The following is a 25,856-nucleotide window of genomic DNA, read 5'->3' on the forward strand; positions in this document are numbered from 1 at the left end:
TCTCCATCTTTGAGCTCCACTTTCACACCGTATATGATCTAGTAGTCTCTCCTGTTCTAATTGCTACAGCCTCACATCCACAGGAAGCCCCCTTGACTTCGCCTCTTCTAACGCCAACTCCATCCCTGCTTGATACCTCTGCTTTCTCTGAAGTCTCCCAATCCCTGACCTTGATCCCACCGCTCCCATAGCATCCTCTCCTTCGCTTGACATTTCCACTTCTAACTTAGTCACCCAATCCCTCTCTCCCCCTGCCTCATTACCCTCTCCACCTTTGCCTGATTTTCCATCCCCCCTCTCTCCCCCTGCCTCATGGTCCTCTCCACCTTCGCTTGACTTTCCATTCTCCCTCTCAACCATCCTAACCATCTCCCATTCCTCTCATACTCACCCACCCAACCCCAATCCCAATCCCTCCATTTTTACCTCCCACTCCACTCATCCCCGCAGACTGATCCTCCGACTCCCCTACACACTGAGTCCCCTATCATCATCTCACCTTCTGCTCCACTATGGACACCATTCTCTTCCTATCTTAAGGACGCCCTACCCCAAAGAGATGATATCACCTCTCCTCACTTGCCCCTTTCCCTCTCATCTTCTCATAGTACACACCAGACCTCTGGGTATGTTGACTCCCACAATACAAGCCCTCCTCAATCGACGATCTCAAACACCCTTCTCCCCCTACCCCAGGGTTTCCTCCACGTATACTTCCCACTCCTCTATCCCCGGCTAATGCGGACCATACCCCTCTCCTCTCCGGCCTCTTCTCCTCCTTACCTTTCATGCTTTTTTTCCCAATCGCTTCTTAACATTGAACTTCACCTCTCCATCTTGACATCAGAATTTTCATCTCTCAGGAAAGACTTTAATGCACTCTCGGTAACTATACGAGCCAATCACCCACTCTCACTCGGTGTACCACCTACGAACACTTCTCTCCTGCCTCAAGGATGTAATTCCTCTGATGATGAACTTCCTGGTAACTGTCTCCATATACCCTCCCAAGCACCAAACCTTCACGCCTCCCTTATATCTGGGGACTTAAACAATCATTACTCACCCTGTACCTTGACTGTAGCCTCACTTATGCCTTACACCATTATGCAGATGACACTGGGTTGTAACCTCTTCCCCTCTTCCACAACGCACTGCTCCTACTGATCTGCCGATACCTCACTCCACTATTCCCGTGATCCTGGAGACAAGCCGTATACCTACCTCCCCTGGCTCACCCAGGCCCCCACAGCAACTCACGACTATCCACTCTGGCTTCTCCCCCGAAACCAACCATATACCCCTCAACTGCATGCTGGTCAACAGTAGATTGGCTGCTCGGCATGCAATTGAAATCTCGGAAACTATCCTTAGTGAAGCAATCAACATCGCTTTCCTTACTGAAACCTGGCTCAAGGCTCACTCCTCCTCTATTCTTGACATGGTCTCCCCCACCTGCTTACTCTATTCTCAGAAAAGGTAGATGAGATCAAAATGGAGGGGACTAGCCATTATTTATAAAAAATGAACTACCACTCACCCTTATCAAGAATTCTGACCAAACCTCCTTCGAATACATGGGAGCCAAACTAAAAGTTCAGAGGCCCCCTTCTATTTGGCTACACAAAATTTACCATCCCCCTGGTGACCCTTTGCCCTTTGTTGAGTCACTGTCTGACCTACTGTCCCATGCCTCGATTTCCAACCCCAATAACATCTTCATCGGTGACTTCAACATTCATTGGAACAATAAAACTGATCCCTCGGTTAGCTCCCTCAATGATCTCCTGGGCGTTACAAACTTGACTCAACTTTGCCATGCACCTAAGCATTCCAAAGGGCTACTCTTGGCGCTATCATTACTAGCAAAGACCTAGATTCCCTTTTGCAAATTGTCCTGATTGATTGGTAAGACCACCACCTCATCCTCTTCTTGATCAACAGCTCCACTCCTCTCCCTTCCCCCATAAATATTAAACATAAGAAACTAACCAGAAGCCTTCACCTGATTCCTTCGGGAGATCTGGAGTATAAAATCAAAGCAAAATTACAACTTCCTCCTCCCTCACTAAATACCAATGACCTTACTGACCACTACCATAAAGTCATCATTGAGGTCCTTGACCAAATTGCCCCGGCAAAATTAAAATCCCCCAAAAACATTCCCTCCAAATCCTGGTTCAATGTTGATCTCAACAGTGAGAGACGCTCGCTCAGGATGACCAAATGCACTTGGAGACCTCATCCCTCCCAGAAATGCTAGGGCCAATTATAAAAAACACATCTTCAATGAAAAGGCCTCCTTCTTCTGTGCTCAGCTTGACCGACCCAAGAATAGACCCAGGAAACTATTTAGCATTATCAAAAATCTTCTGCCCCTCCAAAACCGACTGCCTCTACCGAACAATGTGAGGAAATTGCTTCCTTCTTTTCTGAGAAAATTACCAAGATTAATCTATCCTTTGCTTTATCCCCCACCACAGAGCTCATTTCCACTCTTTGCCCTCCTACCCAAGTCTTCTCTGACTTCTTCACCCCCTCCTGACTCTATCCCTCTCCAGCACTCCGGTAACCCCCTTGTACATTTCCCCTCCTGCCCACAGCAAAAAAACGATTCAGAAAAGGGGGTGGTGATGAACAGAGTGTCTGAATTAAGCAGACCACTCTTACCCAGTCCAAAGATCAGGGCTTGATCCATCACCGTTATTTAGCTCACTGCCCCATCCCAGCTCAGAACCTGGCTATATGCAAATTAGTCTGTCCCTGGCCCAGTGCATCATGGGAACAGGGCAGACCAAACTACCAAGCCAATTCTTCGCCAGAAAGGAGACAAGCTTCCGGGGACCGGTTTCTGCCATTCCAGGCGTCGTCGGCCCGGCTTGCTTGAATCCTGATGGAGCAGTGAGCAAGGGACTCATGTCTGAGTATACCCTTCCACGCTTATGGTGGACAAAATGATTCAGAAAAGGGGGTGGTGATGAACAGAGTGTCTGAATTAAGCAGACCACTCTTACCCAGTCCAAAGATCAGGGCTTGATCCATCACCGTTATTTAGCTCACTGCCCCATCCCAGCTCAGAACCTGGCTATATGTAAATTAGTCTGTCCCTGGCCCAGTGCATCATGGGAACAGGGCAGACCAAACTACCAAGCCAATTCTTCACCAGAAAGGAGACAAGCTTCCGGGGACCGGTTTCTGCCATTCCAGGCGTCGTCGGCCCGGCTTGCTTGAATCCTGATGGAGCAGTGAGCAAGGGACTCATGTCTGAGTATACCCTTCCACGCTTATGGTGGACAAAATGATTCAGAAGAGGGGGTGGTGATGAACAGAGTGTCTGAATTAAGCAGACCACTCTTACCCAGTCCAAAGATCAGGGCTTGATCCATCACCGTTATTTAGCTCACTGCCCCATCCCAGCTCAGAACCTGGCTATATGCAAATTAGTCTGTCCCTGGCCCAGTGCATCATGGGAACAGGGCAGACTAAACTACCAAGCCAATTCTTCACCAGAAAGGAGACAAGCTTCCGGGGACCGGTTTCTGCCATTCCAGGCGTCGTCGGCCCGGCTTGCTTGAATCCTGATGGAGCAGTGAGCAAGGGACTCATGTCTGAGTATACCCTTCCACGCTTATGGTGGACAAAATGATTCAGAAAAGGGGGTGGTGATGAACAGAGTGTCTGAATTAAGCAGACCACTCTTACCCAGTCCAAAGATCAGGGCTTGATCCATCACCGTTATTTAGCTCACTGCCCCATCCCAGCTCAGAACCTGGCTATATGCAAATTAGTCTGTCCCTGGCCCAGTGCATCATGGGAACAGGGCAGACCAAACTACCAAGCCAATTCTTCACCAGAAAGGAGACAAGCTTCCGGGGACCGGTTTCTGCCATTCCAGGCGTCGTCGGCCCGGCTTGCTTGAATCCTGATGGAGCAGTGAGCAAGGGACTCATGTCTGAGTATACCCTTCCACGCTTATGGTGGACAAAATGATTCAGAAAAGGGGGTGGTGATGAACAGAGTGTCTGAATTAAGCAGACCACTCTTACCCAGTCCAAAGATCAGGGCTTGATCCATCACCGTTATTTAGCTCACTGCCCCATCCCAGCTCAGAACCTGGCTATATGCAAATTAGTCTGTCCCTGGCCCAGTGCATCATGGGAACAGGGCAGACCAAACTACCAAGCCAATTCTTCACCAGAAAGGAGAAAAGCTTCCGGGGACCGGTTTCTGCCATTCCAGGCGTCGTCTGCCCGGCTTGCTTGAATCCTGATGGAGCAGTGAGCAAGGGACTCATGTCTGAGTATACCCTTCCACGCTTATGGTGGACAAAATGATTCAGAAAAAAAACAACGCATCTTGGCTTTATTTTAACCCACTTACCGAGCGAGAAGTCCTCAACATTATCACTAAACTTAAACCCTCCTCTCACACCTTTGACCCGCTCCCCTCCAACCTCGTTCAAGATTTAAAGCACATCGTTGCGCCCTATTGGACTTCCATCATCAACTCCTCCGTGGCCACTGGCTGTGTCCCCGTTTCCCTCCAGCTTGGCCAAATCTCTCCCATCCTCAAAAATTCCAATGCTGACCCTAATGACCCTAACAATGTACACCCTATCTCGAATCTTCCCCTTTTATCCAAGGCCCTCGAAAAATGCACCTTGCTTCAACTGGACAAACACATCGACTCATTTAATCTCTTGGACACACTACAGTCAGGCTTCTGTAAGGGCTGTAGCACTGAATCTGCAATGCTCAACATAGTTGATGACATCCATCACTCCCTCGACAAAGGGGAGGCATCCCTTCTCATCCTTCTCGACCTCTCTGCTGCTTTCGATACTGTAATCCACTCTACCTTACTCAACACCCTCAAGGATCAGTTTGGCTTCAATGGTCCTGTTCTCGAATGGTTCACCTCCTTCTTTCAGCACAGATGCCAACAAATTAAAATCAACAATTGCCTCTCTAAACCTATTCCTGTTTCCTTGGGTGTTCCCCAAGGGTCTATTCTCTCTCCTTCTCTATTTAACCTCTTTATCGAGCTCCTCACGTCATTCTAAAGCAAGCAGGAATTAACTATCACCTCTATGCGGACGATACCCAACTTTACTATAAAATCAAATCCCATGCAGACTTTCTGCACCTCAATGATACCCTGTCTAAGATTCAGCAATGGTTCCATCACAACCACTTGAAACTCAACCTTAAAAAACTGAAGTCATTCTCTTCGCCCCAAAAACAACCAGCTCCCCATCCAACATTGGTTCTCTGACCTTGAAGCCCTCAACTGCTCCTTGTCCCCCTCTAGCTCAGTTAAATCTCTCGTAATAAGCCTTGATCAAAACATCAGCCTCTCCCCCCACATAAAAAACGCAGCTAAAGCTGCTCTCTTCTCCCTACATCACCTCAAAAAAATCAAACCTTTTATTCCTGCTGATGACTTAAAATCTGTTGTTCAATCACTTGTCCTCCCCAAATTGGACTATGGCAACGCCTTACTTGCTGGAACACCTAAAGTACATCTAGTCCCAATCAAGTCTGTCCTCAACCTCGCGGCCAGGCTTATTTCGGATTGCAAGAGGTTTGAGTACATCTCCCCTATCCTCAAAGATCTCCAATGGCTTCCCATCGAATGCAGATCCTCCTACAAGAACGTGTGCTTTACACATAAAGCCTTACATCTTCAAACCCCACTGTATCTCTCACAAAAACTTCACAAAGTGGGCTGGTCTAGAGACTTGAGGAGCTCCGATACCCTTATCCTGGTACCTCCCTTGGTACACAAGAAATTCACCCAATCTCGCTCTTTCTCAGGCTTCACTCCTTCCAACTGGAACTCTCTGCCCAAGGAGTTACGTTGCAACCCTTCATACGCCAGCTTCAAAAAAGATCTCACCTTCTCCACAAATACTGGAGTCCTTTATTCCGGCTTCCTTTCAGGTTCCCACAACATGCCCAGGACGGTACGACGTTTCTCACTACATCATTTCTGACTCACTTCCCCCGCCTATCCCCTTCACCCTTTCCCTATCCTCCTTTTACTCGCTCCCTTATAATCACTGCCGTTCCCTACATGCCTTCTCCTCCCCCCTCTCCCTCTTCGGTCTTTCCCTACCTCCTAACATTCCCCCTTCAATCCCTGACCTTCCACGCTGACACATCTATTCAAATCCTGTTATTGACTAAATGTACTGTTTATTTGTCTGTTTATGGATTTATCGTTATTCACACTTGGCTCATATTTGTACTAATCACCATTTTGTAACTTGTTTCCACTTCCAACCCAGTAAAGCGCTCTGATACCCCCGGGTCTAGCCAGTGCTATATAAAAATGTTAAATAAATAAAGTGAATGGATTGCTGTCTGAGGACTTCCCCATTAGAAGGGGAACCCGACAGGGGTGCCCACTGTCCCCCGTACTATTCACCCTCACAATCGAAATAGTGGCCAGTGAGATCCGACAGAGAGGGGAGATAAGGGGGTTTCAAATTACATCGACGGATGTGGGGGAAGAAAAAATCTCGCTTTATGCGGATGATATTTTGTTATGTGTTACCCGCCCGGATGACACGATCCCAGTACTGTTCCAGCTTTTAGGCAGGTATGTCACGTTCTCGGCCTATGCCATGAATTGGCATAAATCGGTCTTATATAGCCCACAGGTCAGGGAGGCGTGGCCTCCTCTCCCAGGAGCACTTCAGATAGTACAGGTGGGATTTAAGTATCTGGGGATCTATATTACCACAGATAGAAAACTTTCATATCAACATAATATCCAGAGGGTCATAACAAACTATGCGACTGACGCTTAGAGATGGAAAGCACTCCCCCTCACAATCCTGGGCCGAGCTGCGATGTTCAAAATAATCACCTTGCCCCGCTTTCTATACGCCCTACAGAATGAGTATTTTTCCTCCCCAGACAGACATTCCGGGTGATAGATAGGAAACTCCGCTATCTGCTGTGGCTGGGGAAACAACCAAAGATCGCGCTAGGGACGCTACAGCGGAACCAACATAATGGAGGGATATCCCTACCTGACATTAAGGCCTATTACTGGGGGGAGCATCAGGCACCGGTGGATGACTGGATCCACGTCCTCGCGGATCACCCATTCTATAGGCTAGAGAAAGATACCATGGCACACCGCTCCTGTTTACACTTTCTATATGGGGGTCAAGGGAGGAGACTTCTCTTCTGGCCACGCAAATAACACTGGAAGTCTGGGATAGGGCGACTAAGACAATGGGCTGGACACACAAACCGACTAAACAGACCCCGATATGGCATTGCACTTGGCTGACTCCACAAATTAAAGGGATTTGCAGGGTGAGACGTCATCGGTATCTCCAACTTAGGCGATGTGGTGTCGAAAGGAGAACTCAAACATTTCAGGTCACTGGCAACAGAGTTTTGGCTACACCATAAGCAAATTTTCAAATATGCGCAGCTGTGACACGCTTGGAGAGCTGAGAGCATGCTCTCCTCTCCCCTGACAGACTATGCCCCGCTAGAGGGACGCCTATTGCAAGAACAGATACCCAATAAGGTAGTATCGTTAACTTACAAGACCCTGAACAACAACATGCTGGACAGACTGGGGAAACTGAGGGAAGCATGGGAGCAGAACCTGGGTACGCTGGAGACAGTGGACTGGGAGGCAGCCCTGATGCACCATAGAGAAATGGCAATTAAGTCTCGCCTTCGACTCATCCAATACAAAATACTGCATAGGGTGTATTTTGACAGGTTCCGACTTCACCAAATGGGCCGAGCCAACGAACCACACTCCTTACGCTGTATACAGACACACAGGGGGACTTCTATCATATTATATGGGACTGCCCTGTCATCCATACCTATTGGGTACAAGTATTGGGAGATCTGAGCAAGGTTCTGGGTGAGACACTCCCCCCAGATACTAAATTCGTATTGTTAGGTATACCTGGCGATGTTGACTTGGGCCGCCCAGAGCTTATATTTGCACTGTTGGCACTAGTGGTGGCGCAAAGAGATGTAGCGCGCATGTGTTGGCGCCGCTGCCTCCCCAGATAGGGGAATGGAGGAGGGGGATAGACATCTATATGGCGGCAGAAAGGGTCACATACAAAGCAAGAGGGTGCCCCAGGAAGTTTCGTAGGATATGGGGGAAATGGAGAACATATCATGGATTCGATGGGGGCCTTGGTGCTGACTAGATTCTCACAAGCTTTGCAATTAACTCAGCCCAGGACTGGGGGGATATCGGGCCTGCGTTCCCGACAGGTGGGAGGGGTGGAGAGTTCCGGCATCGAAACGCACAATGAGACAATGTGTCTCTCTGGTTCATGGAACGGGGGAGAGGATGTGCCTACAGGGGCGGGTGGTGTATGGGTGTTTTGGCGCAATTTTGGCTAATTGTGACATGCTAGCTGTTTTGTGTTGGTTAAAAATGCATATAAAAACCTTTTTTTTTTAAATCTTAAAATGGATAACTTGAGAGGATAGATTGGAAAGACATAATGGTGAAGAACAGGAAGGCTGGCTTGATGGATGAATATATGGAACAAGCATTTGCAATGTAATAGGTCTCACATTAAGAAAGTTTGAGCTATTGGTATTGTAAATGACAATTTTTTTATGTGTTGGTTTTGAAAATAACAAAATTAATAGCTTGGTCATTTACAATGCCAATTGTTTTAACTTTCGCAAATGTGACACCTATAGCATTTGTAATGCAATATGTGTTGTATTTACATGACTTAGATGTATTGATATTACAAATAACAATGGCTTTTAATTTTTTTAAATAATTAATACTTAGATAAAAGCTATTGTAATTTATAATGGCAATAGCTTAAACTTTTGTAAATAACTTTTGTGAAGATTATGTTCAGTGTATTTTATTGTGACGAAAATCCAATTACAGAAGTAAAATATTAACATCTTTTTGTGACATTTGTAATAAAGCTTGAAACATTGAGAGAACATATTTGAACCAGTTGTTGTTGAATGGTTGCACAGATTGATGCTGTGGTAGCGCTGAGTGATGTTATGGTGGCGACGAGTGATGTTGTGGCGTTCAGCGATGCTGTTGTAGCGCATAGTGATGTTGTGGTGCCCCTGAGTAATGCTGTGGTGATGCGATAGATAGATAGTGTGAGTGCGATAGATAGATAGAGTGAGGGCGATAGATAGATAGAGGGAGGGTGATAGAGGGAGGGCGATAGATAGAGTGAGGGCGATAGATAGATAGATAGAGTGAGGGCAATAGATAGATAGATAGATAGATAGATAGATAGATAGATAGATAGATAGATAGATAGATAGATAGATAGATAGATAGATAGATAAATGGATAGATAGATTGATAGATAGAGTGAGGGTGATAGATAGATAGAGGGCAATAGATAGATAGATAGAGGGCGATAGATAGATAGAGTGAGGGCGATAGATAGATAGATAGATAGATAGATAGATAGATAGATAGATAGATAGATAGATAGATAGATAGATAGATAGATGTATAGAGTGAGGGTGATAGATAGATAGATAGCTAGATAGATAGATAGATAGATAGATAGATAGATAGATAGATAGATAGATAGATAGATAGATAGATAGATAGATAGCGTGAGGGCGATAGATAGCGTGAGGGCGATAGATAGAGTGAGGGCGATAGATAGATAGAGTGAGGGCGATAGATAGATAGAGTGAGGGCGATAGATAGCGTGAGGGGGATAGATAGATAGAGTGAGGGCGATAGATAGAGTGATGGTCATAGATAGAGTGAGGGCGATAGATAGATAGTGAGGGCGATAGATTGATAGAGTGAGGGCGATAGATAGAGTGAGGGCGACAGATAGATAGACTGAGGGCAACAGATAGAAAGAGGGCGACAGATAGATAGAGTGAGGGCGATACATAGAGTGAGGGCGATAGATAGAGTGAGGTGGCCTCATATTGGAGGTGGTGATGGCCGAGGTGGTGGTGATGGTGGACATGGTGGTGGTGGATGTGGTGGACATGGTGGTGGTGGACGTGGTGGTGGATGTGGTGGTGGTGTATGTGTTGGTGGTGGACGTTATGGTGGTGGACGTGGTGGAGGTGGGTGTGGTGGTGGTGGACGTGGTGGTGATGGACGTGGTGGTGATGGACATGGTGGTGGTGGACGTAGTGGTGGTGGATGTGGTGGATGTGATGGATTCGGTGGTGGTGGACATAGTGATGGAGGTGGTGGTTGTGGACATGGTGGTGGAGGTGGTGGTGGATGTGGTGGTGTTGGTGTTGGACATGGTGGTGGTGGTGGATGTGGTGGTGGTGTACATGGTGGTGGTGGTGGATGTGGTCATGGTGGACACGGTGGTGGTGGATGCGGTAGTGGTGGACGTGGTGGTGGTGGACGTGGTAGTGGTGGACATGGCGATGGTGGACATGGTGGATGTTGTGGTGGTGGTGGACGTGGTGGATGTGGTGGTGGATGTGGTGGTGGTGGTGGACGTGGTGGTGGTGGATGTAGTGTTGGATGTGGTGGTGGACTTGGTGGTGGATGTAGTGGTGGTAGTGGATGTGGTGGTGGGGGACGTGGTAGTGGCCTAGTGGTGGATATGGTGGTGGACATGGTGGTGGTGGACGTGGTGTTGGTGGTGGTGGACGTGGTGGTAGTGGTGGACGTGGTGGTGGTGGATGTAGTGGTGGATGTGGTGGTGGACTTGGTGGTGGATGTAGTGGTGGTAGTGGATGTGGTGGTGGGGGACATGGTAGTGGCCTCATGGTGGACACGGTGGTGGCCATGGTGGTAGTGGTGGACATGGTGGGGGTGGTGGTGGACATGGTGGTGGTGGATGTGGTGGTGGATGGGTGGACATGGTGGTGGCAGTAGTGGTGGTGGATGTGGTGGTGGAGGTGGGTGTGGTGGTAGTGGTGGTGGATGTGGTGGTGGTGGACATGGTGGTGGTGGAGGTGGGTGTAGTGGTGGTGGTGGTGGATGTGGTAGTGGCTTCATGGTGGATGTGGTGGTGGCCATGGTGGTGGTGGTGGACATGCTGGTGGATGTGGTGGACATGGTGGTGGTGGACGTGGTGGTGGCGGTAGTGGTGGTGGACATGGTGGTGGTGGTGGAGGATGTGGTGGTGGTGGAGGTGGGTGTGGTAGTGGGTGTGGTAGTGGCCTCGTGGTGGATGTGGTGGTGGCCATGGTGGTGGACATGGTGGTGGTGGACATGGTGGTGGTGGACATGGTGGTGGATGTGGTGGACATGGTGGTGGTGGACGTGGTGGTGGAGGTGGGTGTGGTGGTGGAGGAGGTGGGTATGGTGGTGGACATGGTGGTGGTGGACGTAGTGGTGGAGGATGTGGTGGTGGTGGGTGTGGTGGTGGTGGGTGTTGTGGTGGTGGACGGGGTAGTGGTGGATGTGGTGGTTGATGTGGTGGACATCGTGGTGGTGGATGTGGCGGTGGTGGATGTGGTGGTGGTGGATGTGGCGGTGGTGGATGTGGGTGGTGGATGTGGTGGTGGTAGTGGTGGTGGATGTGGTGGTGGTGGTGGTAGTGATGGTGGACATGGTGGTGGTGGACGTGGTGGTGGTGGACGTGGTGGTGGTGGACGTGGGCGTGGTGGTGGTGGACGTGGTGGTGGAGGATGTGGTGGTGGTGGATGTGATGGTTGTGGATGTAGTGGTGGTGGACGTGGTTGTGGTGGTGGTGGACGTGGTGGACATGGTGGTGGTGGATGTAGTGGTGGTGGTGGACATGGAGGTGGTGGACATTGAGGTGGTGGATGTGGTGGTGCTGGGTGTTGTGGTGGTGGTCGTAGTGGTGGTGGTGGAGGACGTGGCGGACATGGTGGTGGTGGACGTTGTGATGGTGGACGTCATGGTGGTGGAGGACATGGTGGTGGCAGACGTGGTGGTGGTGGATGTGGTGGTGGTGGACTTGGTGGACATGGTGGTTGTGGACGTGATGGTGATGGACGTGGTCGTGATGGACGTGGTCGTGATGGCCGTGGTGGTGGTGGACGTGGTGGTGGTGGACGTGGTGGTGATGGATGTGGTTGTGATGGATGTGGTGGTGATGGTCGTGGTGGTGGATGTGGTGGTGGTGGACGTGGTGGCGGTGACGTGGTGGTGGTGGACGTGGTGTACATAATGGTGGTGGATGTAGTGGTGGTGGACATGGTGGTGGTGGAGGACCTGGTGGTGGTGGACATGGTGGTGATGGACATGGTGGTGGTGGATGTAGTAGTGGTGGACGTGGTGGTGGTGGATGTGGTGGTGGTGGATGTGGTGGTGGTGGACATGGTGGACATGGTGGTGGTGGACGTGGTGGTGGTGGATGTGGTGGTGGTGGACATGGTGGTGGAGATGGTGGTGGTGGATGTGGTGGACATGCTGGTAGTGGACGTGGTGGACGTGGTGGTGGTGGACATGGTGGTGGTGGACATGGTGGTGGTGGATGTGGTGGTGGTGGATGTGGTGGTGGTGGATGTGGGTGTAGTGGTGGTGGTGGTGGATGTGGTAGTGGCTTCATGGTGGATGTGGTGGTGGCCATGGGGGTGGTGGTGGACATGCTGGTGGATGTGGTGGACATGGTGGTAGTGGACGTCGTGGTGGCGGTAGTGGTGGTGGACATGGTGGTGGTGGTGGAGGATGTGGTGGTGGTGGAGGTGGGTGTGGTAGTGGCCTCGTGGTGGATGTGGTGGTGGCCATGGTGGTGGACATGGTGGTGGTGGACATGGTGGTGGTGGACATGGTGGTGGATGTGGTGGACATGGTGGTGGTGGACGTGGTGGTGGAGGTGGGTGTGGTGGTGGAGGAGGTGGGTATGGTGGTGGACATGGTGGTGGCAGTAGTGGCGGTGGATGTGGTGGTGGAGGTGGGTGTGGTGGTAGTGGTGGTGGATGTGGTGGTGTTGGAGGTGGGTGTGGTGATGGTGGTGGATGTGGTGGTGGTGGGCATGGTGGTGGAGATGGTGGTGGTGGATGTGGTGGACATGCTGGTAGTGGACGTGGTGGACGTGGTGGTGGTGGACATGGTGGTGGTGGACATGGTGGTGGTGGACGTAGTGGTGGTGGACATGGTGGTGGTGGGCGTGGTGGACCTGGTGGTGGTGGATGTGGTGGTGGTGGTAGTAGTGGTGGACATGTTGGTGGATGTGGTGGATGTGGTGGTGGTGGACGTGGTGGTGGTGGTGGACGTGGTGGTTGTGTACATGGTGGTGATGGACGTGGTGGTGATGGGACATGGTGGTGGTGGACGTGGCGGTGGTGGACATGGTGGTGGTGGATGTGGTGGACATTGTGGTGGTGGATGTGGTGGTGGTGGACGTGGTGGTGGGAGTGGTGGTGGTGGATGTGGTGGTGGTGGGGGTGGGGGTGGTGGTGGTGGACATGGTGGTGGACGTGAAGGTGGACATGGTGGTGGTGGATGTGGTGGTGGTGAATGTGGTGGTGGACATGATCGTGGTGGATGTAGTGGTGGTGGAGGTAGTCGTGGGGGTGGTGGACATGGTAGTGGCCTCGTGGTGGCCGTGGTGGTGGACATTGTGGTGGTGGACATGGTGGTGGATGTGGTGGACATGGTGGTGGTGGAGGTGGTAGTGGACGTGGTGGTGATGGACGTTGTGGTGTTGGACATGGTGGTGGTGCATGTGTTGGTGGATGTGGTGGACATGGTGGTGGTGGACATGGTGGTGGTGGATGTGGTGGTGGTGGATGTGGTGGTGGTGGATGTGGTGGTGGTGGATGTGGGTGTAGTGGTGGTGGTGGTGGATGTGGTAGTGGCTTCATGGTGGATGTGGTGGTGGCCATGGTGGTGGTGGTGGACATGCTGGTGGATGTGGTGGACATGGTGGTGGTGGACGTGGTGGTGGCGGTAGTGGTGGTGGACATGGTGGTGGTGGTGGAGGATGTGGTGGTGGTGGAGGTGGGTGTGGTAGTGGGTGTGGTAGAGGCCTCGTGGTGGATGTGGTGGTGGCCATGGTGGTGGACATGGTGGTGGTGGACATGGTGGTGGTGGACATGGTGGTGGATGTGGTGGACATGGTGGTGGTGGACGTGGTGGTGGACGTGGTGGTGGAGGTGGGTGTGGTGGTGGAGGAGGTGGGTATGGTGGTGGACATGGTGGTGGCAGTAGTGGTGGTGGATGTGGTGGTGGAGGTGGGTGTGGTGGTAGTGGTGGTGGATGTGGTGGTGGTGGACATGGTGGTGGTGGAGGTGGGTGTAGTGGTGGTGGTGGTGGATGTGGTAGTGGCTTCATGGTGGATGTGGTGGTGGCCATGGTGGTGGTGGTGGACATGCTGGTGGATGTGGTGGACATGGTGGTGGTGGACGTGGTGGTGGCAGTAGTGGTGGTGGACATGGTGGTGGTGGTGGAGGATGTGGTGGTGGTGGAGGTGGGTGTGGTAGTGGGTGTGGTAGTGGCCTCGTGGTGGATGTGGTGGTGGCCATGGTGGTGGACATGGTGGTGGTGGACATGGTGGTGGTAGACATGGTGGTGGATGTGGTGGACATGGTGGTGGTGGACGTGGTGGAGGTGGGTGTGGTGGTGGAGGAGGTGGGTATGGTGGTGGACATGGTGGTGGTGGACGTAGTGGTGGAGGATGTGGTGGTGGTGGGTGTGGTGGTGGTGGGTGTTGTGGTGGTGGACGTGGTAGTGGTGGATGTGGTGGTTGATGTGGTGGACATGGTGGTGGTGGATGTGGCGGTGGTGGACGTGGTGGTGGAGGTGGGTGTGGTGGTGGAGGAGGTGGGTATGGTGGTGGACATGGTGGTGGTGGACGTAGTGGTGGAGGATGTGGTGGTGGTGGGTGTGGTGGTGGTGGGTGTTGTGGTGGTGGACGTGGTAGTGGTGGATGTGGTGGTTGATGTGGTGGACATAGTGGTGGTGGATGTGGCGGTGTGGATGTGGTGGTGGTGGATGTGGCGGTGGTGGATGTGGTGGTGGATGTGGTGGTGGTAGTGGTGGTGGATGTGGTGGTGGTAGTGATGGTGGACATGGTGGTGGTGGACGTGGTGGTGGTGGACGTGGTTGTGGTGGTGGTGGACGTGGTTGTGGTGGTGGTGGACGTGGTGGACATGGTGGTGGTGGATGTAGTGGTGGTGGTGGACGTGGTGGTGGACGTGGTGGTGGACGTTGTGGTGGTGGAGGACATGGTGGTGGTGGACATGGAGGTGGTGGACATTGAGGTGGTGGATGTGGTGGTGCTGGGTGTTGTGGTGGTGGTCGTAGTGGTGGTGGTGGAGGACGTGGCGGACATGGTGGTGGTGGACGTTGTGGTGGTGGAGGACATGGTGGTGGCAGACATGGTGGTGGCAGACGTGGTGGTGGTGGATGTGGTGGTGGTGGACTTGGTGGACATGGTGGTTGTGGACGTGATGGTGATGGACGTGGTCGTGATGGACGTGGTCGTGATGGCCGTGGTGGTGGTGGACGTGGTGGTGGTGGACGTAGTGGTGATGGATATGGTTGTGATGGATGTGGTGGTGATGGTCGTGGTGGTGGATGTGGTGGTGGTGGACGTGGTGGCGGTGACGTGGTGGTGGTGGACGTGGTGTACATGGTGGTGGTGGATGTAGTGGTGGTGGACATGGTGGTGGTGGAGGACCTGGTGGTGGTGGACATGGTGGTGATGGACATGGTGGTGGTGGATGTAGTAGTGGTGGACGTGGTGGTGGTGGATGTGGTGGTGGTGGATGTGGTGGTGGTGGACGTGGTGGACATGGTGGTGGTGGATGTGGTGGTGGTGGATGTGGTGGTGGTGGACATGGTGGTGGTGGATGTGGTAGTGGTGGTGCTGGGTGTTGTGGTGGTGGATGTGGTGGTGGTGGATGTGGTGGTGATGGACGTGGTGGTGATGATGTGGTGGTGATGAACGTGGTGGTGATGGACGTGGTGGTGATGGATGTGGTGGTGATGGACGTGGTGGGGTGGACGTGGTGGTGGATGTGGTGGACATGGTGGTTGTGGATGTGGTGGTGGTGGATGTGGTGGTGATGGTAGTGGTGGTGGACGTAGTGGTGGTGGCGGGTGTGGTGGTGTACGTGGTGGTGGTGGAGGTGGGTGTTGTGGTGGTGGTCGAGGTGGGTGTTGTGGTGGTGGTGGCAGATGTGGTGGTGTTGGACGTGGTGGTGCTGGACGTGGTGGTGGTGGACATGGTGGTGGTGGACATGGTGGTGGTGGTGGTGGACGTGAAGGTGGACATGGTAGTGGTGGATGTGGTTGTGGTGGTGGTAGATGTGGTGGATGTAGTGGTGGAGGACTTAGTGGGGGACTTGGCCATGGACGTGGTGGTGGTAGTGGATGTGGTGGTGGTGGAGGTAGACATGGTGGTGGTGAACATGGTAGTGGCTTCGTGGTGGACGTGGTGGTGGCCATGGACGTGGTGGTGGCTGTGGTGGTGGTGGACATGGTGGTGGATGTGTTGGTGGATGTGGTGGACATGGTGGTGGTGGACATGGTGGATGTGGTGGACATGGTGGTGGTGAACGTGGTGGACATGGTGGTGGGGGTGGTGGAGGTGGGGGTGGTGGTGGTGGTGGTGGACATGGTGGTGGTGGTGAATGTAGTGGTGGTGGACATAGTGGTGATGGTGGAGGTGGAGGTTGTGGACATAGTGGTGTTGCACATGGTGGTGGTGGACATGGTGGTGGTGGACGTGGTCGTGTTGGACATGGTGGTGGTGGTGGACATGGTGGTGGTGGACGTGCTGGTGTTGGAGGTGGGTGTAGTGATTGTTGTGGACGTGGTGGTGGTGGTGGACGTGGTGGTGGATGTGGTGGTGTACATGAAGGTGGTGGTGGTGGATGTGGTGGTGGTGGACATGGTGGTGGATGTGGTGGTGTTGGAGGTGGGTGTGGTGATGGTGGTGGGAGTGGTGGTGGTGGGCATGGTGGTGGAGATGGTGGTGGTGGATGTGGTGGACATGCTGGTAGTGGACGTGGTGGACGTGGTGGTGGTGGACATGGTGGTGGTGGACATGGTGGTGGTGGACGTAGTGGTGGTGGACATGGTGGTGGTGGGCGTGGTGGACCTGGTGGTGGTGGATGTGGTGGTGGTGGTAGTAGTGGTGGACATGTTGGTGGACGTGGTGGATGTGGTGGTGGTGGACGTGGTGGTGGTGGTGGACGTGGTGGTTGTGTACATGGTGGTGATGGACGTGGTGGTGATGGGACATGGTGGTGGTGGACGTGGCGGTGGTGGACATGGTGGTGGTGGATGTGGTGGACATGGTGGTGGTGGATGTGGTGGTGGTGGACGTGGTGGTGGGAGTGGTGGTGGTGGACGTGGTGGTGGTGGGGGTGGGGGTGGTGGTGGTGGACATGGTGGTGGACGTGAAGGTGGACATGGTGGTGGTGGATGTGGTGGTGGTGAATGTGGTGGTGGACATGATCGTGGTGGATGTAGTGGTGGTGGAGGTAGTCGTGGGGGTGGTGGACATGGTAGTGGCCTCGTGGTGGCCGTGGTGGTGGACATTGTGGTGGTGGACATGGTGGTGGATGTGGTGGACATGGTGGTGGTGGAGGTGGTAGTGGACGTGGTGGTGATGGACATTGTGGTGTTGGACATGGTGGTGGTGCATGTGTTGGTGGATGTGGTGGACATGGTGGTGGTGGACATGGTGGTGGTGGATGTGGTGGTGGTGGATGTGGTGGTGGTGGATGTGGTGGTGGTGGATGTGGTGGTGGTGACGTGGTGGTGGTGGTGGATGTGGTGGACATAGTGGTGGTGGAGGACATGGTGGTGGTGGACATGGTGGTGGTGGATGTGGTGGACATGGTGGTGGTGGATGTGGTGGTGGAGGAGGTGGGTGTATTGGTGGTGGACGTGGTGGTGGTCGACATGGTGGTGGTGGGCGTAGTGGTGGTGTGGTGGTGGTGGGTGTGGTGGTGGAGGACGTGGTGGTGGTGGATGTGGTTGTTGTGTACATGGTAGTGATGGACGTAGTGATGGATGTGGTGGTGATGGGATGTGGTGGTGGTGGACATGGTGGTGGTGGACATGGTGATGGTGGTGGTGGACATGGTAGATGTGGTGGCGGTGGACGTGGTGGTGGTGGACATGGTGGTGGTGGGCGTAGTGGTGGTGTGGTGGTGGTGGGTGTGGTGGTGGTGGACGTGGTGGTGGTGGATGTGGTTGTTGTGTACATGGTAGTGATGGACGTAGTGATGGACGTGGTGGTGATGGGATGTGATGGTGGTGGACATGGTGGTGGTGGACATGGTGATGGTGGTGGTGGACATGGTGGATGTGGTGGCGGTGGATGTGGTGGTGGTGGACGTGGTGGTGGGAGTGGTGGTGGTGGACGTGGTGGGGGTGAGTGTGGTGGTGGTGGACATGAAGGTCGACATGGTGGTGGTGGATATGGTGGTGGGGAACGTGGTGGTGGACATGGTTGTGGTGGATGTAGTGGTGGTGGTGGACATGGTGGTGGTGGACGTGGTGGTGGTGGATGTGGTGGTTGTGGTGGATGTGGTGGACATGGTGGTGGTGGACATAGTGGTGGTGGACGTTGTGGTGGTGGAGGACATGGTGGTGGTGGACATGGTGGTGGTGGACATGGTGGTGGTAGACATGGTGGTGGTGGATGTAGTGGTGGTGGACATGGTGGTGGTGGGCGTGGTGGACCTGGTGGTGGTGGATGTGGTGGTGGTGGTAGTAGTGGTGGACATGTTGGTGGACGTGGTGGATGTGGTGGTGGTGGACGTGGTGGTGGTGGTGGACGTGGTGGTTGTTTACATGGTGGTGATGGACGTGGTGGTGATGGGACATGGTGGTGGTGGACGTGGCGGTGGTGGACATGGAGGTGGTGGATGTGGTGGATGTGGTGGTGGTGGACGTGGTGGTGGGAGTGGTGGTGGTGGACGTGGTGGTGGTGGGGGTGGTGGTGGTGGACATGGTGGTGGACGTGAAGGTGGACATGGTGGTGGTGTAGTGGAGTTCCTATTATCCCAATAGGCTCTGCGCATTGGAATAATACCTTCAATAGTATAGGCCTAGACCAGACGTTAACTAGGTCTACTACTGTCGATATTAGACTTAAAGTTTTGGGTTTGCCAGCTAGCTCAGAGTTCACTAGAAACTTTCTCGAATAGGCAAGGAGGAGTTGAACCTCCCTGGATAGACAAGAAGGGATTTAGTTTCTGACAACCATAGAACATGACAACTTTGCTCTCCCCTAATCAAGAGTGTATCTCGAGAGTCGTGTGAAAACAAAAGGCAATTTATTTTACTCAGTCAGTACGTGCATTCTTAGTCTCATCAGATTGTAGAGAAAAGGAAGAGACGGGCGTGTTCAATAAAAGATGTTATTTATTGATCAGTCTCTTTTCTCGTACAAGAGAAATGGATCGATATTATTGCAATACTTATGGTTAAGTAAAGTGCATACATTAAAAGCAGAAGTATAAAATAATACTGTAAAAACATTGATATGGTTTCTAAGCCATATGAAGGTTTAAAATGAATAAGATATATTACATACACATATACATTTGACTAATCGTACTCAACTGGTGTTTCTAACTACGCCTACCCCGTGTACCTGACCTAAGTCTAATGCGTGGGCGGGAATAGAAAGTTACAGTTTAAGTTAAGTTTGTTTTGCCAAGTGACTGACTAAAGAATTCTCTGCGAGGGGTTATTCAGTTCTGTACCTGGAATCTAGGATGGATGAGGGATGGTATCTCTCGTCTCTGGTCTCGATATTCCAGGCTGCCTGCGAGGGCTACCCGGAAGCGCCGGAGCTGGATTTCTCGGCAGGAGAAAAACGGCTTCTCGTTCTCAGCGCGTCAGGAAGGCGGGGCTGCGCCAGCGGGGTCTGCTCTGCTCTGGGCTTCGGCAAGTCTGGCTGCTCCGTCCTCGTCACCACCGCGTGTCTTTGCATAGGGCAATATCGGTAATATTTATACCTTTAAGGTGCCGAGATTGACGTAAGGATGGACATAGATACGTCAATAAGGATGTCATACGACCAGGTCATTAGCACATTCTTTTGCTGAAGTTCTCGGTGAAATCAAAACAATGGCCGCAGGGTTTTTCCCAAGGTGTCATAGGTTTGATTTGTTTTGAGAACTCCGTATGCCTTATCAGGGGCTGGAGGAATATCGCTTGTCTAATTAGATGGCAAGCGTTATGACCTAATCAGATAACACGCTCCTGTGCCGTAGTGTGGCTTTATCAGATAACGGTTCCTGCATCATGGGGGTTTTCTGCCTCATGGGATGGCTGCTAGTTAACTTGTTAGTTTGTTAACCAGAATAGGGTCAGGAATAGGGGGATCGATACAGAACCTATAGGAATACATCACACCCACTCCACGCTAACTATGGACATATTTACTAATCTATACATAGTAAAACATACTGTAGAGTATCGTGTATACCTTACCACCCCAAAATACATAAACGCATTTTGAAATTATCAAATATATGGGAAAAAAAGCATTTACATGTATTGTATGCACTCAAGCTGTGAAATAACGCTAAAGTAATCACGCATTTGTATACATTATTGCTAAATGGTATATGAGAATTTACACATGAAATGGCTCTTAATACAGAAAAAAGTTTCGAGACCATTCCATCACAGAATAAAATAATTACGAACATACCAGCGGGCAGCTAATGTCTATAAGCGATCTAAAAGTAGAAATCTTAGTTCTCTAAGAATAGTTCTTACTTTAAGCAGAAGATAGTGTCCCGAAAAATATGCAAAAATATTTTGGGGCTGCTGAAAAAAATTGCTGTCCGTGAACTGGAGGGAAAATTGTTCATGGTATTTTGCTTTTCTAGTTGAAGGTCAAATTCAGGGAACGCCGTGTACGAGCTTGCTCAAAAGTCTCTATTTCTGCTCTGGTGAGAACATCATATCATTTAGACTCTCGAAAAAGTTGTCAACAGCTTCCTGGGAGAGTTCCACTAACTCGGAAATAGGTGTAACCATGCATTCGTGCGCATGATTGTCTCCATTGACATTCCGATTTGGATTGCTGACAGAAGGTCGTACCTGATCGATGCTGCTTTCATTTTGAACCTCACTACCCCTTAATCGTAGTGGTGAAGCTTCCACGAATGCCGTCATCAGGATTGGTAGCCGTTGAGGGCAGCACAAAGCATGAGCCTTTGTTGGACTCAACAATGTTTCTGCATCCATTGGCGCATCCGATTGTAGCGTCAGACAGGTGTCTAACACGCATTCTTCTCCGCATAGCAGGCACCTTAATACAGGTAAAACACATCGATGCCACATGGGTCGAAATGATAGAAACCAAGTCATATTCAGGTCCCTAAGCCGGGATAGTTCCAGGATTTTTGATATCCGGTCCCGGTATCCAATGGCTAGGATTGTTTCTTCCCTTGTCGCAGGTGTTTTGTCTGTGACATGGTTTGCCATAACAAAATATAAGGACTAGGAATAGGATTCCTGCAATTAGTCCCAAAATGAGGGGAAGTCCGCCAAAAATCGAATGGACGAAATCTGGAAAAATACCCAGTATGGCTTTGAATGGTGTTAATGCCATCGAAAATACTGTCTTAAATACTTTTGAGACTCCACTGGTATCAGAAATATTTAAGATTTCATTCAGGATTTCTGCGAAATGTATGGGGGAATTAGTCGATAACAATGAATGTATCTCTGCAGTCGTCCTTGCGACTAGGAGATCATACGTTTCTTTTGATGACGTGAGCCTTGTTGGCGTCTGAAGAAGCACTGTTTTCATTCTGCTTAAAGTATCTATTCGAATAGAAGTAATTTTCAAGTTGGGCCATGCCCTTGCCTCCCTGTCTGGAAAGGAGCTGGGGAACAATAAGCGTCCACAGCACTTGACCTTCGCAGTCGTAGTTACGAGATAAGGAGTCCCGGGCATAAGACTACAGCATCTGCGGTCTACAATTAGAATGTAACTCCCATTATAGAGTCTTTGAAAGAATGGTTCTATCTCTGTAGCAGGTGTGCCTAGCTGGTGACATGAAAGGTTATTTGAGTTCCCTTCACAGGCTCCATGCAAACTAATTCCGTTACACAGAAGTGTACCGCTTAGTGACATCGCACAATTATCGCCACTAAGAAACACTTTCTGTCCTTTATTACTGACACATGCATGTGAATAGGGCAGGTTCCATGTTGTTTTAATGTACCCTTTTCCCAATTTTTCGTACATGCCAGCCTGTATATATTTTTGGCAGTATTGAAACCTGAAGGTTGAGATTGGAATATTAATTATCCCATGTATTATCCATTCACTGACAGGTCGTTCTGACATTGTCACTGGTAATCTTTCGAGTTTTTCAATGCTCAGGATTGTATAATCAGCACCCTTCTGGGCCATACTGATTTGTTTATCAGTAAGGTTAAAGTGACGTTGTGTTGATTAAACGCCAAGGCACATAGCCTGAACGCAGATTTTGTAACGTCCAGCCAAGCTGTACAATAGAACGCAATTGAGACTGACCGTGTTGTAACAACAGTAAGTCTTGCGATATTATGTCGATTGCTGAAGACACAATGCTGTCCAGAGAAAAAATTCTGGAGGACAGAGTCATTAACCCATTGTCCACTACAGAAAGTGATTTTTCCAAATTAATACGGTCAATTTCCCGTATTCTTTCTGCTGTCTCAATTTGAGTAACCTTCCAGGCCTCGTTGTATGCTGCATATACAGAGGCTGCTATGAAACGTTTCTGACGCTGTTTGCGCGGTCCCATAATGAAATCACGCAAGTCAGCACCATCAGTAAGTAAAGTTAGGTGTTGCTTAATTTCTGCCAGTGTGGAAGTCTGTAGCCATTGAAGGCATAATTTGCCCACACTGTAGGGGGTAATTATTCCTGGGTGTTGTCTTTGGGAATATCTAGGGTCTGGCCTGGTCATTTTGAACCCCTGTGTTTTGTTCAGGAATCTGTCTTGACAGGTATTAGTATCTGTGGGCCAGATCAACCACTGTTTCCAATCAGGATGTGTTCTGTTTTGGTTTAATACATAATTTACGTCTATCTCTTCGTCTGTGGAGCTATTGCTGTTCAATGTTGGTTTTGGAATAGACGGTTTGTTTAAATCTTTGATTTTGGCTAAGCCAAGACAGGTAGTTTGTTGAACAGTGTCATTTAAAAATATAATTTGTTCTGGGATCATGCAGGCTCTAAACAAAGATTCTATACCCTGTACTTGCCATTCTTTTGTGCCCCAAACACTTTTCAATTCAACATTTTTGTCCCAATAATCAAAACCAAAAGTATTCATTTGTTCAAAGAAAGAGTCTGAATATATCAATTTTGTGTTGGTTATCATGGTCTTTGTCCCTGTCTTATTTGACAATTTGTAATAAAATGTTTCAGCATTACTTATGTTAAAACCTGAAAAGTATGAATATTTGTCGTAAACGGTTCTTGAGCTTCCTTTTGGAGGGGTTGCACAATGTTCCCATTGATTATAATTTAAAACATTTCTAGGTTGTGCAGATCTATGTAGAAAATGGTTACCATAGTGGTTATAACAGTACATACTATCCTAATTTGTCGAACCCTGCAAATAATCATGTTTGGTAAATTTAGCAGACATCACTAAGTCAGACATCATATTGTTTATACTTTCAAAGTCCCAATCATCAGCAAATGTGCTTGGTTTTACGAAGTCACTTAATGAGATTTTAATTTGGTGTGGATATTTCAGGATTTCAACCGGACCATAGATTTCGTATTCAGTGTTGTCCCATGCTACCCCACCCGGTATAGGATTGGCTGTGAAGTTGACTGAAGAAAGTTCTCTTTTCTCGACGTGTGAAGATGTGTGTGGTTTGAGGATCAAGTTGATTTTCTGACTTGCTGTGTCCATTTTAGCATATTTTCCCTCAATGAAGCGTCGCAATGTTAGTATCATGATGAGCCAAAGTATGAGGATAAATGCACCAAAACCCACCCAAAATTCAATCCATGGAGAAATCAGATATGTTTCTTTCAGTTGTTTCAAAAGTACTTTAACTTTATCTTTAAAGGTTTTTGTTGATGGCTGTGTTTTTGATTCAGTGAAGCCTTCAGAGGAATCATCGAAGTTTATGAAGTAGCCGGATGCAGTTCTGTCAATAGTTCCAATTGCTTCAGGATTGCTGTTTCTTGCATAGTCGTTTGGTACTTCATTATAGGTTGGTGTGTCTCTGCTAAATGTTTTTATTTGGGTGTTCAGAGGTCTAAGTTCCATTGCATTGTTGCATAGTCCTTGTTGTTCTTCTGTAGGTGTTTCGAATGTGATTAGCCTCTTTGTTAGGACCTCTGTACTGGTAGCAAACCTTGGTGTTCTGCTACTCATGGGGAGTCCACTTGGCCTACTGTTTGTTATCGGCCACATGATTGTGGTTTTACCAGGTCGATGGATACAACTCGGTTCTCCTTTTTACCAGCAAGCGGCGGTAGTACAACTGATCTTGTCCCGTTGATAGACAAGACAGGAGCTGCTTTTCTGTAAGAAGGCCCAAATTCCTTCTTTACCGCGATCTTTTCTCTGACTAGATTCCCGACTTTTGGAATCCAGACAGGTCTTGCTGGGACAGGTGGTGGTTCTTCAGTGGTTGTTGGCTGTTGTTTCAACTTTATGTTGCTCAGGTCTTTTCTTGTTTCGTTTAAGTCCTGTAAAATAGCCAAACGATCTTTGATATCAAAGCTTTTTTCCTTTACCACGGAAGTCTGACTGTCAAGGTCAGAGATTAACATCCTAGTTCCAAATAATAATTCGTACGGACTGAATCCCTTCAGAGAATTTCTTGGCAGGTTATTTAGACTACGTTGGACACTTATTAGATGTTTGACCCACCCAGCTCCCGAACCTAATATCCTTTCCGTTATAGATTGCTTTATGACTTGGTTTTTTCTTTACACCATCCCGTATCCCTCAGGAAGGAAGTGAGAAGATTCCCGCTGTGCTATGCTCATTTGGCCATGTTTCCCTTCAGGCTGGAGGGCTCGAGTGAAAACAATGGTCAAACGTAGCATGCTCTTAGCGTATATGCCATTTAGACTTGCAAATCTTTGTATAACAGTCCAGACGTCAGCCGAGTGCTGGTGATCTACATTATAAGTGGAAACTAGCCTGTATATGTTAATCGCAAGCCTTGCTTTTTACTGTTGATTTTTTCTAGAGTGAAACGACACGGTATTACACCGTTTCTCTCACCACTGCGATTCCTGTTGCAGTTTGGGCACTTTTTTACAAACATGGTGCGATGCAGGCTCATGCCTGGCCACCAGTACCTTGATTGTAATTCTTCCAGAGAATCTTTTAGTTTGAGGTGTCTGAGACCCTCGCCCATATGTGGGTCTGCGATTAACAAGTTTCTCCTGTCCATGTTTGGAATCACTCTATCCCCCACTCCAGGGATTCGAGCAAAAGGGACGGAGTTTGCATCGATTATGTATGTATAATTGAGTGGATAGTTGATCTGTAGCACTGAGGAGTCGCCTTTTGATGACGTTTTCACTGCCAGCACTTGTTTCACCGTCAATATACTTCACTGTACGCTTTTTTCGAACTACGGAAGCCGATTTAGTTGCTACCGCTGTGGCTGTCTCAGCCAATGAATTCCCTGCAACGTGAACGCCATCACGCTGATGACTCAGTGAGTGTGTCACGTGAGTCTTTGGTAGTTCTTTTTGTAAAAGAGCTATTTGTTCCCAGAGCAGTTTCTGCTTTATTGTTGCATCTGTGTCATCTTTGTAACCGTTTTGAATCCATGTCTGCAAATCCTTGTTATATGATTTGACGCAGTAATATGAATCGGACACTATAAGTGTCGGGAATTCGCGATCCGCATTATCTAGCGCCATTTTCAATGCTATTATTTCAGTCTGTTGTTCTGAATTAGTTTCTACTGAGTGTGTTTTTGTTAATAGA

This window comes from Lissotriton helveticus, chromosome 3_1, assembly GCF_964261635.1.
Source record: "Lissotriton helveticus chromosome 3_1, aLisHel1.1, whole genome shotgun sequence".
NCBI lineage: Eukaryota > Metazoa > Chordata > Amphibia > Caudata > Salamandridae > Lissotriton > Lissotriton helveticus.